A 16945-nucleotide genomic window follows, 5' to 3' on the forward strand; every position below is an offset into this window, starting at 1 on the left:
GAGGTAACTAATATCATCTCATCTATCATTTTTGCTCCAGCAGTTTGTCATGCAGTTTCTGTCAATAACAGGATGGAATCCACACCTTTATACAAACACACATTTCTTTGCTTCCTAAGTTTTTGATATAGGTCCTCCTGTTATGTAAACTTGTGTATATCTACCTCTCTTGAAGGCTTCTCAGTCATAACAACTTATTAGTAAGCAAAATATTTCAAGGAAGTATTTGCCTGTGTTAGCTTGTCACTGTTAAGTTTAATTCATTTTGTTCTCACAGCTTCTTCTGTGCAACAGCCCCACAGACATCTTTCTTATGCTTCAGTAGGTATAAAACTGTATATAAAAATTGTTTTTCTGATAGGTAGACATCGAAGTTTCCAGAGTGGTTGTATACTACGCTGTCTTAAAAACTAAAACCCAAATGTGTGAAGAGATGTTTTACTGAGTGGGGAGCTGGTTTCTAAAAGGCAGATGACCAGTTCTGTATTAGAAGAGCTCAGTAAATTATGGTAGGCTGTAAACATTAATTTTTTAATAAAGGGATGTGTGGAGGGATAGCATGTAAGAGAATAGTGCAGAAGACAGTCTCACCCCTGAGGAGCTGCAGCTGTGCTGATGACCAAAGATTAGGAACAGGCCTGCCCTTAACAGGCCACAGCTGGGTCGAATGAAGATGGGTGCTACAAAACAGTGGCTTAGCTGGGTGAGGAGAGAGTGGGAGACTGCTGGTTGTGTTGTGAGGGGGGCTGGAGTTTGTTGGTTGTGCTGTGACAGAGAAGGAGTCAGTGCTGTGAGGAATGCCCGTGACAAATCACGGAGAAGGTATGGGACCTTTGCAATAAGGTGACAACAGGGATGATTGGCCTGGGACACATTTATACAGGTCATGGTATTTTTTCTCATAATTGGTGGTAGTTAAAGAACATAGGAAACTGTATTAAATGGGTGTGAGCTCCTTCCATGGTGTTAGGGCAGAGCTAAGTGTCTGTAGGCTTGTAGGACCGGAGAAGTTACATCATGTTTGTATATGAAACTGCTTGAAGCTCTCCTGGCTGTCTCTGTCCAGCTGTGGTGCATGTAGTGCAAGCAGGAAGATGACAAGCTGGAGAGGAATTCATAAAAATTATTAAAGTCAGACTTGAATCTGTTTGGTTTAGCACCATAAAGGCAAAGAGGTGACTTTGTCACATTTTTCAAGTATTTCTGCAGTGTTAGTAGAAACAGATACCAGGTAATAGTTCTTCAGTCTTGCAGCCAAAGTATAATACAATCCCCTGGCTGTAACCTGAACCTGTTCAGATTAGACATGAAGCACATGTTTTTAGCAGTGGAGGCAAATGAGGCACCCAGGGTTAATTACCATGTATTAAATTTTTAAAATGAAAGTTATTTTTCCCATTCAACAATTCAAATACCAATTAATTCAGGGATGGATGTGTTCACAAGAGCACCATGATATGTTACAGTCTGAAAACCTGAATATTATCCCCTTACCAGTTACTAAGATTCCTGTAGGGAAGAAGAGAGGTGGCTTGGTTTGGATCACAGTAGTGTTGTGAGGGTCCCCAGGATAAGGGGAGAAATGAGAATCAACTCTAAGTTCTTAGAAGGCGAGTATATTATATTATGATATTACATTATTTTAAAAGCAATTGTATATAAAACTATGCTAAAGAAAGAGAAAGGAGACATCAGAAGACTAGACAAAAAAAATAATAAAAACCCATGACAGACCAGAGTCCAACACAGCTGGACTGGGATTGGTCATAAAGTAAAAACAATTCACATGGAACCAATCAAAGATGCAGCTGTTAGTAAACAATCTCTAGACCACATTCCAAAACAATCAGATAATAATTGTTTACATTTCTTTTCTGAGGCTTCTCAGTTTCTCAGGAGAAAAATCCCAGCGAAGGATTTTTCAGAGAATATCATGGTGACATACTAGCTCGTGCAGGATGCTGCTACGCGAGCCTGTGCTACATTCCCAGCAGGCTGGAGAGGTCAGGGTTGGAGTCACCCTGAGGCAGGAGTCCCCTTTCTGCCTGTGCTCAGGCCACAGGCTGAGCCTTTCCTGGTGCAGTGCTGCTCCATAGCATCCCAGGTGAATCTATTTGTGGCATCCTCTGCACTCACAGCAGGTGGGGCCATCCAATGGTTTTGGCATTCCCAGAGCGCCGCCGCTGCCAGCGGGACACTGTGGGGGAGGCAGATCTGCGCACAGAGAGGTGCCCTGGCTGTGTGCAGGGCACTGTGTGATTAGTGGCGCTGCCAGAGGGCACTTTGTGGGGTGCAGGCGTGGCCCCTGCAGCCCAGCCAGCTTTTGGGAGCGCTGCTGTGTGCCAGGAGCTGCGCAGGGGCCTTTAGAGCCAGGTCTGAGGCTTGGGCATGGCACTGCACATGGGCCATGTGAGGCTCTGGCTGCTTAGCAACTGCATAATAGGGCTGTCCCAGAAGAGCACACCGTCTGTTTAGTCTGTAAATGTAAAATACCCATTTTAAATCTGCACAGTGCATCCTAAAGAACACTGGAGCACTCTGTTTTTATAGTGCCAGGGTATTTGGCGTTGTCAGAGCAGCACCTCCCCAGCACAGCAGAGGTGCCAGAAGTCACACTGTGACTGCCCAATGCACTGACCCCTTCATCCAGTGAAAGCTCACTCTGCTTTTCCTCCTGTCCTTCCTGTCCTGTTTCGCTCTGTAGAGAGCATCATCAGCCATGAAATTGTTTCATTTTCAGTCAGTTTAATTAAATATCAATGGTTTGGAAACTAAAAATTTACAGTGTGTATAAAAAACAAGTGTAAGTTTCAAAGCAAGCACAGGCAACACAGCTCTTAAAAAAATGTGTTTCTTAATCTCAGATGTCTTCTTTTATAATACATTTGCTAAGAAGCTGTAATCCAAATTAGACAGACAAAATACCAGAATGCAAATATTTGAAATCATAGGTATAGCTTTGCTAAACAATTCACAGTTCTGTTTTTCTATTCCTTCAAAAAAAATTTTTAGTTCAACAATTTTCACTTGACTTAAAATGTAATCAGCTGACAAGCACCTTCTAGGTTTTCTCAGAATAAATAGTTTGGCGTGTTAGCTTTTCAGTTTGATACAATGAAATGGTAAATCAGGAATAGTAAGAAAATGGAAATTAACATGTGGTTATGTCTGCTTTTCAGTCAGTGAGTGAGATCTACATTGGTAGTAGATAGGTTAAATTTAGCTCAAAAGCTTCCATGAAGAGCACTCTTATGGGAAAAAAACAGGAAAAAACCAAACAACAGCAACAAGGACAAAAAGTAATGCAAGGAAAAATAATTTTAAAGTAATTAATTATCCTAATTTTTCCTGAAAAAGAGAGTCAAGTGATTAATCAGCATGATAATTTTAAAAACATGTCACTTAGGTAAAAAAAGCATCCATATTCATGGGCATCCATACATTGCTTTCTTCAAATAAACTCTGTAAATGGATTTGGTCCAAAGGTTTCTAACCACCAGGTAATTATGTTTTAAAACTGTCTCTCCCATAAACAGTCCTGCTATTTTGTGAACAGACTGAGCCATGAGCAGTCAAGCCCAAAACCTCTTTCCAAGTTGCAGAGGTACTGGCAGACTGAAGCAGATTGTTTTGTTTTCACATCTACCCAGTACAACTTTACATAACACTTCGTGCCATTCAGGTTTCTTGATTTCCAGTAATTTCTCCACTGCACTCAGTGTACAACAGTCTTTGTTTTAAAGGCATCTGAAGGACACTGAGTTCTGCATCTGGAAATCTTCTTTGATTACTAACCTGAAATATCCATATTTAATCCAGATTTATATGAAACTAAAGGAGATTTAGAGATAGAACACAAGAGAGTTGGATATTAAGGTAATGCTGGGGCCAAAAAAAGTTTTTTTAATGTGTTAAAAGATCCTTACATACTTTAGCATGCAGTGTTTGAGTTGGATTCATTATGTCAGTATGGCAGCTGGATCTCACTCCATTGTTGGGGCATTGACAGACATCCCACCCAGCACCAGCTGGTGGAGAGCTGGCCAATGTGGCCACTCACTGCTGCTTTCTCCCATCCCTCTCTTTCCTGTAGCTCCCATTTGTCTGCCAGAAGAGCAGGCTGTACTCAACAGCCCTCAGGTCTGCTTCACACAAATTCAGCTAGGAGCACTAGAGAGAATTATCCGTCCATAAGGATGATGGTCCATAACAGGGCAGTGATGAGGGGCATCAGTACAACTTTCACAAGTCTTGGATTTATTCCAACTTCCAACACTGCTGCAGTTTAAAAGCTATTTTGAGAACTTCACACAAAAATAAGTCTTGTTCAGCAAGGTTGGTGAATATAGTGACAATGACATCATTAGTTCTTCTGAACAGAAAATGTGCATGGAAACTCAGCATTTCCAAATGTTATTTGTTATAATTTTGTTGCACAAAACTTTGTACTAGAGAGGCACTGATGCTAATGCAGTACTGTTAACACAGCACTTGAACTAATGGCACACAGCAGCAAGTTTTAGGATCATTCTGAATGACATTTTTAATGTGGAACATCCAGCTTAAAAATCAGAACTGACAGTAGCTCTGTAAGTTTTTCCTTGCAGCCTGCTCAGTGATCATCTGTCTGAGGATCAAATTCTTGTGCATTCTCCATGCCTGGGTCACCTTTGATCTTCTGACACTGTGAACCATTAATAGCAAGGCTTACACTGTTGACTTATTTTCTACTGGTGACGACATATTCCTTTGATTTAATATAAATTTTGGTTGTAATTTATGTATTGCCCTTCTAACAGGGAAAATGTCTGCATCACCCTGTCACTGTAGTGATGTAGCTTCAACCTGGCAAATTTGCAGTTCTTTAAAGTTTTCTATTTAGAAATACTGAGTCAAGTTCAGTGGTATCAGCTGACCACAATAACATCAAAACTCTTTAGAACTGAAGTTATTAATTTTGCAATTTTAACCCTCTGTAATGGCGTTTAGTATGAACAAGTAGGACCAAGTGTTAAAACTATGTACAAGGAGTATACTGATTTTAGACATATGATATTATTTAATCTTCTTGGTTTTCATTTATAGGATTAAAGACATTGATTTTAGCAATGCTGTTCTGGGTCTACATCAGACTAAGACAGTTCCTTCCAGTCTTTAATCTTAGGAAGGGATTGTTGGTATTGCCCAAATCAATTGTTCTTTGAGGGCCCTTGCATATTCCCACTGGTAACTCCTAGTGACCTAGTTAGGATCAAGCTAATATATGACTCTCTCTCATATCAGTGTATGAGAAACCTTGCCTGAGCATGATGTTACTGTTGTGTGCATGTAAACGTAAATACTTGAGCACATCTCTGGCTGCACAAGTTGCCATCTTTATGGATGCTAAGAGACAATGCAGGTTGCTCCACAGAGTATCATTATCTATCTGCCAGTTATAACTTTCTGTAGAGGAATGTGCCTCATGTTTCAGCACACACATTTTGCCCACAAGCTCGTAGACTGGCACTAGAGTCCAGAAGGAGCTTGTACCCAGCAAAACCAGCTGAAGACTGGTGCCCATGTCTCCTCCCAGTTATGTCTGTACCTTCTTGTTCTTTGCCCCTTTGGGGATAGGAATGTGAAATGTGGGTCTCAGAACCTGCAGAAATACAGTGCTTCAGAGGCTCTGAGAACATGAAGTTCAGCCTTTGCTCTCTGCTGCTCTGGCGTGTGAAGTGACCATGTAACTCTGGCCCCTTCTTGACTCAGGACCATCCTTGGCCACTAATGCTGTAAGGGCGTATGCCCAGTGCATGCAGGTGCCCTGCCAGATTTAATATTGCCAAGAATTAACTCCTTAGAATCCAACCTATTCTGCAATAATGTATGCCAACATTTAAGGAAGGAAAAGTGGCAGTGGCCTTGTGGAAGTCCATGAGGTTTTGCCAGTCTAGGCTAAGAGTGATGAGGAGAAATCTCTCCTGCCCTGTGAGTGCAGTCATGTGTTCCTCTCTCTGTCTCCTCAGCCTACACTTTTTTGCTGCTTTGTCCCTGCTGTGATGTGTGCAGGCTGGGCTCAAAGCCCTTGCTGTGGAGCTCAGGTCAGCACCAGGCAGGGCACTGGGCACTGCTGTTGCCAAGAGCAGCCCATCCTCTCCCAGCTGCACGTGTGTGCCTCGACAGGGTCAGAGCGTGATTGGAGAGTGGGAGATGCACAACAGCACAGAAGGCTTGAAATTAAATAGTCTTTGACACTTTTTCTTAACTAGTCTCACTCTGGCACAGACCCCTGCCTTAGGGGAGGTGATCCAGTGGAACAGCAATGACCTAAAGCTGCTGGTCTACCTAGTGAAACATGCAGGGAGGAAAATTTATCTCAAAAATGATGGTATGAGAATACCTGGACTGCAAATAAATGTTTGTAAAATATCTCCATTAACATTATAAGAATAAAGACTTTAGGTTTTTTCTGACTAAAACTGGAGCTTTTTTTCTGAAGCACTAAATGCTACACAGAAACAAAAAAGTGGAAAAAATCCTGGTGGGTGAGACCTTGATCTCTCCTCTCATTTATTACTAGTACCAATGGAGTAGCTGTCCTAATTAAAAAGAACTTGCCCTTTCAAACAGAGGAGCTGAATTCTGATGCAAATGGCCTTGTAGAAAAGAAATTGGTGAATGAAGTCATTACTCTAATTAACATTTATGCTCCTGATGTTAACAATGTACTTCTAAAAGGAACCAATAGCATAGATATTACTCTTTAAACCATCTAATGGTCTGGCCTGGGTTCTGATTTTAATTGCCCTTTGGTTATCAGTTTAGACAGATCTGCCAGGGGTAATTGCATTGTAAATAAGACATCTCAAGAAATTCACTAATGAGCTAATGAAGGATAGTTATTTGTGAGATGAAGCTGATAATGTTTATGTAGACAAATGGTGTATTTATGTGTTCTGTGTTCCACACATGACCATTCAACAGTAACTGGGTTACATTGTCTTAGCTGTTACTCAATCTACTCCAGAGTTTTATCTTCCATTTTCCATGAAGTCCCTGGAAGGCTCTTTCTGTGATTTCTAATTCACAGAACTGTGGTTTGGAGCCCTGCATTTCTATTTGACTTTGTTTATATATTTCTTGTCTCCCTTAGCATAAATCATAATGACAGCCTAATTGGTTTACATTTCTGAAGCAGTTCGAAATGTGAAGTGTTGCATAAGTGTTCAAGGTTGTTACTGCTTTGTGACTCTTCCCAACCATTTGCTGTCCAGACTGAAAATTAAAGAGAAATTACTTGCCATTTACAAGAGTAAATATAGTGAATCTTGTCATAAGTAATCACTCAAAGATCACCAAAAAAACCCCTTTGTTTGACAGAATTGCACTTTTTAAATACTTGAACTTTGCATTTCCTTCATAACACAGTAGGTCCATGAGCTTCAGTGGAAGTATTTGATTTACGGTCACGCAAAAGGAGAATCACATCCTTGATATCTTTGAGAGGGTAGCTTCATGGTGGAATGAAGGTAGTGGAAAACACAGGTCTTCTCTAAAGATTTAGCTATAATTAAAACACTGGAACACTTGATAAACTTTGAATTTGAGATCATTACATGTTTATTTCACAGGAGGCATTTGCATAGTTGTACCAGAATTTTACAGATTGGAAGATTCCTATCAGTCACAGATGCATAGTTTACCTAAATAATTTACACATACCAAACTCTTTTTTTTTTTTTTTTCCATAGAGCACTAACCCTTTTGTTTTTCATAGGACCAGACCAGTGCTTGGTATTACCAGAGAATTTTTTATTAGGTGCAGTTTTCAAAAACTAAAGTCAAACAGGACAGATGCTTTTAATTTTCTTTGTTGCTTCTGCTGGCTCACAGGGCAGAGTCAAGAGGTATCCATGACAGAGTAGAGAAGCCTTTTACCCCGGAACAGGATTTTAGGATCAGAAATGAAGCAGGCAGGCAGGCAAAACAAGGACAGCCAACAAAAGGTAGCCTGGGGCAACACAGTGTGTCAATGAGAAAGAGAGATAAGAAACACTTGGACAGTTGTGCATGTTGGCTTCAATCTGTAATGACTGTGCAGACCACACATCAAAAACATTTGGCTGTCCTTGACAGAGAATGAAAAGAGCACAGATTTTTCAGCTACCCTTTTTTTTTCCCCCCACAGTCAACCTGGTGAATAGCAACTCATTTACTTTACTTCTGTTTTTAATTATTTGTCTAATGGCCTTCAGGCAGTTATTTGAGATCATCTTTCAGAGACAAAATGAAAACTCTTCATCTTTTTACAATGCTCTTTCTGCGTTTGGTCAGATGGATCTACAAATCTCACTGTTTTAAACAACGTTTCTATTGTATCTTTCTAGTGTAAATGAAGGGCAACATTGCCACCATCAACTCCAATAAGACTTAATTTAGTCAGCGCTTGCAGCTGCTGCATTCCTGCACTACTGGGCATGCAGAGACCTCCATGACCTTGGGACCAAAATGTCCATTGGTGCCTAAATTCTGTCAGAGTCAATAAATGAGTGGAAAGCACCTGTTTTTACCCCACTTCCCCAGCAGTCCTATCCACACTCAGAGACTGAGTGATACGAGTTGGCTAAATGGCAAAATGTCCAGGCTCTGATGGTGGTTGTGACATTTTCTTTACACCCTCTGGCCACTTTCTTGTTTGTCTCATGCCCAGTGAGAATCAGTGGAAGGTCAGGGTTTATTTAATGTCTCACCTTGCCCTCCCAGTGGTGGCTTAGATCCTGAATGGAGGTGACCCTCCGTTCCTTCTTTCGGGACAATGACATTGTGAAGTTTGTAATTTGTGGGGCCTGAAGAAGAGCATGCCAGAATGCCTCATTATACAGCTTAGGAGCAAGAACTGGGAGAAAAGATTCATCAAGCATGATCAAGATTTTTTTTTTTTAACAAACTTCAAAACTCTTTCCCTGTTTTTGGTTTCTTTTTTTCTACTAATGTGTGATAAACTCACCCCAGGCAATATCAATTACTCCATTCCTCAATATCTCTTAGTTTGTATCTAATCAGAAATTTTCTGAATGGTTAAAAAATAATTAGTTTTTAAACCTTCTTTTTTCTTCCTGGCTTAAAGTTGTGTTTTAACACTGGTAGGTTGTGTGGTTTTAGGACAGGTTCTTGGGATTGTGGATTGCCTCATCATACATCTTTATGCAGTAACTGAGCTCTGGAGGAGCTAAAATGTGTTTTTGTAGCACAAGACCTCACTGGCAGTAAAGTTATGGATTAAAACTCACATGAGAAAGGTAAAGCTCTATATCTCAGCCATCTCAGGAGCAAGGTGGTGGACAGAATAGTGAGGTAAAAAATACCACTGTAGAAAGAGATATCCCACTGGCTTTAAGGAAAACAGGGAACACAGAGCCTCCATTAAGTGTTAGTTATGGTTTAGTATTTTGGTTTTATAATTTGAAATTACTTTAAAAACCACCTGATGATTCTCACTAATATGGCAAAATAATCTGTTGATGAACGCAGAATTTATGCAGTTTTTTCTCTGGGGTGGTTTTTTTTTTTTTTTAAAGTTTGTTTATTTTTTTGTACCTGGAATCACTGTGAGTCTCTGAGAAGTATTTTTATTTATTCTGACACCTCCTTAAGGAAAGGCCAGTAGGGACCATCTGATTTATTCATCTTGTGCAAGATGACTATCCAGGACAATCTGCAGAGGCTTTTTAGGCACGAAAAGAAAGGATTCCCTACATACCTCTCGAATTGGCAAGACAACTTTCTCTGGTAGCAGCCTGAATAAATGAATAAAAGAACTGATTGACTACAGGGATCTCTTTTTTCCTCAGGTTTGAAGAAACTGTCAAATGAAATTAAGTCTAGAGTATCTTCACAAGGTTGTCAAGGCAGTTGGAGACAGATTTCCAGCTATAACACAGAGAAAATGCCACTCTGAAAATGTATAAGGTGTCTATAAACACAGCTTTTAAAATAAGTTTAAAGTCCTATGATAAAAAAAAATAAAAAGGAGACACGGTAGTGAAAAAACCTGGGGTGGGGGCATTAATCCAGCTTCTTGTGTCAGGCAAAAGACAGATCACACAATTCTCATGACTGTAAGACCTCTGCAGTATCATTTTCGAATAAACTTCACCTAGCCCTACACATGGCATTTTCAGATAGATCTGTGGTAAGTGTGAATTGATTTAACATACGGGTAATCTCTCAGAAACTTCTAGCATAGTGATTCTATGTTCTTGAAATTCATTCCCATTTTTTAAACAAAACTTCATCTGAAAAACTTGGCACATCATTTCCTTCATACCACCTTCTACAGAAATATGGTTAATTTGTACAACTGAAATGCATTTTATTTTTATTATAGGAAGCTTATAATTTTACTTGCTTTTGTTAGAGCATCCTTTCTTTCTGGAGCTTTTTTTTCCTTAAGTCTACGCCAGTGCTGCATGCAATAATGTTCTTAACCACGTGATGAGCACTGCATGACATTTGATTCCTTTAGTTCAGTAAATGATTCTAACTTTGCTTATTATTTAGCAGAAGGAAGCTGCTACTATACAGTGAGATGTCTGCAGCACTGCCAGTATCACTCTAGAAAGAATAGTAATTTGCAACAAAATAGCTCTCTGATTTGCATTAATCAGTAATAAATTTCACCTAACATAATAACTTCCCCAAGACTTTTTTTTTTTCTCTTTTTTAAGCCTTCTGAACCTTCAGAAGCATTCATTTCTGTGACCCAGACTGAACTAGATGAAATTTTGTCTAGAAATATTCTTAGACTTTTCTCATCTTTCCAGATAATTTGTAAGGGTGTAAAACCATGTAGGCACTACTGTCAAAAGGGAGGGACTCTGCTCCAAGCTGTTCTCTAATATGGCACAGGATTTTTACTTCTACAAAAATCTTAGCCATAATATATAAAATATACAAAGGGAAGCAGAAAATCTTTTTTTTAGCTTTGCTTAGCCTAATTCTTTAAATGAAGGAAGAAAGCAATAGCATGATTTAATGTGTTGGGACCTTGAAAATTAAGGGTCTGAATCATGACCTCTAACATTAGTAAGCTTAAAGGTGTCTGTACCTTCTTTTAAAGTAACAGCCAAAACCCATGTACACTTCCAGAAGTCAATTAATCTCATCTAAACTCACTACCAGTGCAGATGGGGGATGAGAATTCATTATTGTAGATACTGGACTTCTCAGCAGGAAAAGTGAAATTAGCTAAAACCCCACTCTCTACATCACTTAGGGATCATACACATTTAGGGACAGGTCATTACTCAAGGGTCCCCTTCAGACAACTCACATTAAAAATTATGAGGTGGGAAAAAGTAGCTTGGTATCTGTGCTTAGCTGCAGCAAAGAACACACTGTTTAGGAACTGAACCATGTTTCTTTTCTAGAAAAGCAGAGGTTTCAGATTATACTACTTTTTTGAAGATGAGGTCAGATGACAGAATTGCTTTAAAGTGTGCAGAACACTATAAAGCAGTTACTAATATATTTATCAAGCTGTATTCTTGCAGAGTCTTTTTCCAATGGTCTGCATTTGCACCTTTGTGATTCCTACTTTTGAAGTCCAAATTCCATTTTGTATTAATTATTCAATCCTTTCTCTTTGTCCATGGTTTTCCTTAAATATGTAGGAGTGGCCTTTTCAAGAGGACTGTCAGGTCTGTCTAGATTTTTCACTTCTGGTACACTGTGCTCAGCAGAAGATCAAATTATGGAAGTTGAAAGTCATTTCATATTTGCTGGTGGTTGGGAGATGTGTGATGATTTGCTGTGTGTGGAGCACTCTGCTGCATCTGATAAGCAGTCCTCTCTCTCCTAGGCCATTATCTAAAACTGATGTGTTCTGCTTCTCAGAAAGAAATACAAACTTGAAGAATATTTGGGAGAAATAAGGTCAGGACCTTAATCTTAGAGGAATCTTAAAGCAAGACAGTTCCCTCTGTGCAGCCACCTCCACCTGGGCTTAACACAGGATGGTTTATAGTTACTTTGTCTGAAAGGTATTTACACCTTCAGCCCCTGGGATTCCCACATCTGACAGGAGAACAGTTATTTCCCAACTGTGAGAGATTTGGTGCTCAAAAGAATTTTATCTGTTCACATGGTTTGATCTTGGTAGAAATTAAAGGGATGATGAAAACAGTCTGGGCTGTTTTTAAAATCACCCGATTTTATAAAGATGAAATTGTTGTCTTCTTGCTCCTTGTACTCTTACACAGAGCTTTAGGGATTAATCTTGCATATGTGCCAGAATTTGAAGATGGGCAATCAGCTAGAAGATTAATTAGCAAAATGTGAGGAATGCAGTGTATTTATAGGATAAAACCACCCTAGTATTTAAAAGGTGGGAGGAAAAAAAGAGTCATTAAAAGGAAAAGCAGCTATGTAAAACGGAATTATGGAAACAGCGATGAAGAAAACTTAGAAGTTTGAGCTCTCTGAAATACACTAAATTGTGAAGTGATGTCTCTGAGGAAAATATATTTTTAAAAATGAGAACTACCTTATATATGCCTTAATTTGAGGGCCTTAAAAATTTTCAAAATCAGACCATGCCCTGTGCATATCTGGTGTACTCTATCACCACCTTGTTGTTACTGAAATTCATTTGCTACTGATATTTATCTTGAAAAATGCCAATTAAGAAATAAAAACCAAACTTGTACTTCCTTACTTATAAAGTCTGTCCCAGTCTGTATGGATGGAAAAGAGATCCTTTTATTGGGGACAGTTGGTGTCCAACAGCAAGAGAACAGCAGTTTTGTCACGTTGGAAGCTTTGACAGCCCATCTTGTCTCCATCTCTGTATTTGTGAATTTAGAAACTTCCTCTGCTATTGCATTCACTGGGGGCCAGAACACTCTTGGGCAAAAATCCACAGCTATAATTAGTGACTTAATTTTAATGTAGATGAATAGACAATCCTGAAGCCAGTTATTAAAATGTCATTACTTGACACAGAAGTTAACATATTGCCTAATGTCTGTCACCAGAAGCTGCAGAGACCAACCCAAATGAGAATTCAGCCTGGGGAAGAGGCGCAGCAGCACAAAGCATCAAATGTCCCCCTGCCCCTGGGAAACAGCTGGATAGCCCCTGCCAGAAAATGCTGAGGTGTTTCTTGGGAATGCACAGGCAATGACTGACCCCTCTGTTCCAGCAGAATCCTGGGATGTCCAGAAAGTATTTCTTTCAAGTAACTTGATTTGTAGCTGAAGCCCAATGCAGTTAGGAAATAGAAAGGGGAGAAAAAATAGACTGTGTAACAAGTAGCCCTGGGGATGTTGATATCCAGCAAGCACGGAATTAGTTCTGTGTATCATGTGTAACTCATTCAGACAGCACTCCCAAAGTAAATAAATTTTGATCTTTATTTTTAATTCAGACTTTAATTTAACAGCAAGGTTCAGAGAACTAAGAAATCTGGATTCAAAGGCTTAGTTAGTTAGTAAAAGAAGAGCAAAGACATTTCCAGGATCTTCAGTCTTCTGTCTAAAAGAAACTAAAAGTAGACATAAAAATCACAGTAAAAGTGTAACTTTTCTTGTAAATATTTCTGAGAACACAATAGAAGTTAAAAGCTGCTGTTTAAAAACATAATTGTGAATCTATATTTACTAACTCTTTTTTTCCCTAAATTCTGGGAGATCTGAACTACAACTTTTCCTATTTCTTTGCCATTTTAATGGCACAAGTCCATGAGTAAAAATAATACCAATGTAAATCTACAATCTAAATGTTTCGGAAGGCTTCATTTTTTAATTCTGCTTTCTTTGGAGTCACGGTAAGAGTTCTGCAACTTCAATCCATCAAGCAGCTTTGCAAAACCATCATGAAAATGTATGAACCCAAGAACAAAATCTACTCACCCAACCTTACAGCAATGATTAAAAAAAGGCCTTAATTATAGTATAGTCACCCGTCAAAATAAATTACTCAGGGTGAGTGGGTGAAAAGAAGTTTGCTAGACTTCCTTAAGGAGGTGGTAATTGTCTTGGATTTTGTTAAAATACATCACTAATAATATTTTAACAAAGTCTACGTACTCTTCCTCTTTAGAAATTTTATAAGATGGTTGTAAGAAAATAGAGAAGTGTATTTTTCAGTTTTAGAATATTCTATACTTGTGTGGTTTTACTGGAGAGCAAAACAGGCATACCAAAAAATGCTCTAAATCAGATATACAGATGATCAGAAATGTTAGAATAAAGTGACTTCACAAGCAGATGGCAATTGATTGGACATACCTCTATGGGAAAGTGATGTGTGTGCATGGTGAAAGGAAAGCATAGTGATACCACGTGCTTGGTTCATGGAAATTCACAGAACATGCATTTACGAATTCCTTCCTGTCTTTGACATCTATTGCACACAAATGATGCTCAGGAAAGTGTTTGAATCAACATCCCTGAAAATGTTCAATAAACTTTTAGTTGTGGCACTCAGGGAGATGGTTAGAGGTCAACATGGCAGTGCTGTGTTACCAATTACATTGATGACCTTAGAGGTTCTTCCAGTATTAACAATTCAATGGTCTAATATCAAATCCTTCAAAGAGGATGTCTGCAACACCTCTTCCTGGGATATGTTGTCCAGGAAAACTTCACACAAAATTTGAAAGACTACCAACCTCGCATGGTCTTACCCTGCTGGTTATACTGCCAGTGTGTTGGGCCTGCCCTAAAAGATACCAAAACAGTGAGCTTGTTTTCTTGCTGTCTTCTGGAGGTTAACAGAAAGCTACACCTGAACTTACATGCCAAGAGTGCACAGGGTGTGGAGAGTTGCAGATATCAGCTTGATGTCCCAGGGCTTGCAGGCTGGAGGTCATTATAGAATGAGATTTTTTTTTTAGCACTTCCTGGAAGATGATTGCTTTACTTAATTCCAATTAAATACTCCATCAATTAAACACTTAGAGCCAGATAGAGTGAATGTAGACCATAATAGTTAATGTGCAGACTCCAAAGCAGGTTAAGTTAAAAAAATTAAATACCTTGTTTTGAAAAGATCATTGATTTTCATAGACTCATGGAATAGTTTGAGTTGGAAAGGATGGTCCAACCCCCTTCAATGAGCAGGGACATCTTCAGCTAGATCAGGTTCCTCATGTTAGCGTTCAGAAACACATAATCATGAGAATGATTATATGCAGGTGCTTTTATTGAAGAGCTCTGGGTGTCAGGGGTACAAACCCAAATCTGACTCCAACATGGGTTCGGGATGAATGTGTTTTTATATTCTATCGTTATATAACTTTTGTGTTATTATTAAAATTATATTGTTCTATTGTATACGTAGATTTCAGCCAAGCATGGGCTTCCCGTGATCTCCCTCAAACTTCTAACATAGTTTTTCATTATTCTTCTTACGATTAAACAATAATTATATTTAATTACTAAACAATCATCACATCTAGCAATTATATCATTTATCATATACTGCTTAGGCAGGTGCAATTTCACATGACCTAACATTTGCGACAGGTTTTTCTAAAAGGCCATCCTTTTAAGCCTCCTTTAGGTACTGGCTGGCCACAATGAGGTCTCCCTGGAGTCCTCTCTTCTCCAGGCTGAACAAACCCAGCTCTCAGCCTGTCCTCACAGGAGTGGTGCATCATTTTGGTGTCTCTGCTCTGGACTTGCTCCAACGGGTCCATGTCTTTCTTGTGCCAAGAATCCCAGAGGTGGATGCAGCACTTTAGGCCTGGTCTCAGGACAGCAGAGCAGAGGGAAGGATCCCCTCCCTCTAGCTGGCCACGCTGCTTTGGATGCAGCCCAGGGTGCAGTTGGTTTTCTGGGCTGTGGGTGCTCATTGCCAGGTCATGTCCAGATTTTCTCCCAGCAGCACCTCCAGGTCCTTCTTGGCAGGGCTTCTCCTGATCTGCTCATGCCCCACCTGTGCTGACACTGGGGCTGTCCCACCCCAGGTGCAGCCCCTTGCAGGTGGTCTTGTTAAACCTCATGAGATTCCCGTGGGCCCACTTCTGGAGCTTCTCCAAATCCCTTTGAATGGCTTCCTGTTTTTCAGGTGCACCAAGCAAACCACTCAGCTTGGTGTCATCTGCAAACATGCTGGGAGTACACACAGTCCCACTGGTGGTGTCACTGATGAAGATATTAAACACTATTTTTCCCAGTATGGACCCCTGAGGGACACCAGTTGTCACCAGTCTTTGTCTGGATACTGATTATAAACAGACATAAATCATGAACAGATGCTTCTTGTGGAATGCAGTTGGCTTCTAGTCATAAATAAATTCAGCCATCTTCTTTTAATCAAATTATAAAATATTCATATTTGTTCACATTATTATTTTTATTTAAAATTAAGCTAATTTCTGCCTACCTAAAACTCTCTATACTATCGGAATCTATTACATTTCCATATATATTTGTGAACTGTTAAAATATCAAATGTAACTCAAATCTAGGCAGCAATTAGGCTTCAGAGTACTTCCCCTTAGTTTATTATCAGTAGTCAGTGATCACAAAAGCAAATATGTAGGGCTTTAACATTCGTCATAACATTTGCAGTTGTTCTCATAACTGAAAAAATAAGGTTTGTCTTTCATTTCCTAGAGTTGTGGCTGACTCACACAATTTTGACTGATACTTCAGCAATTCAAAGCTGTATAAACAAAAAAGACAGATCAATCCAAATAAGGGTGCTGAATAAGCAGAGGCAGGTGTGTATTTGTAGCTGGGTATTGTTTCATCTCTAAAAATAAGTGTGAAAAGGAATGTGTCTGTGCTCTGGGCTCAGAATGTGAGTCACACCACAGCTGGGAGCAGTCATCCTAAAAGCTTCTGGCTCTGGCACACCTCTTGTTTTCTGTCTGGTTGTTCATTTTTACTATAATTTCCTAATTCCTCATCACTATTTTAACTTTTCATGATTCATTTTTAAACTAGAGTTTTTA

At 39.4% G+C, this 16945-nt stretch overlaps 1 protein-coding gene across 5 annotated transcripts in view; it reads left to right on the forward strand.

Moving 5' to 3' along the window:
- Positions 1-16945, forward strand: part of MAGI2 (membrane associated guanylate kinase, WW and PDZ domain containing 2) — a 702840-nt gene that overhangs the window by 437450 nt on the left and 248445 nt on the right. The gene's annotated exons all lie outside the window — the stretch shown is intronic.

Source organism: Ammospiza nelsoni, chromosome 5 (genome assembly GCF_027579445.1).
Source record: "Ammospiza nelsoni isolate bAmmNel1 chromosome 5, bAmmNel1.pri, whole genome shotgun sequence".
In the NCBI taxonomy this organism is placed as follows: domain Eukaryota; kingdom Metazoa; phylum Chordata; class Aves; order Passeriformes; family Passerellidae; genus Ammospiza; species Ammospiza nelsoni.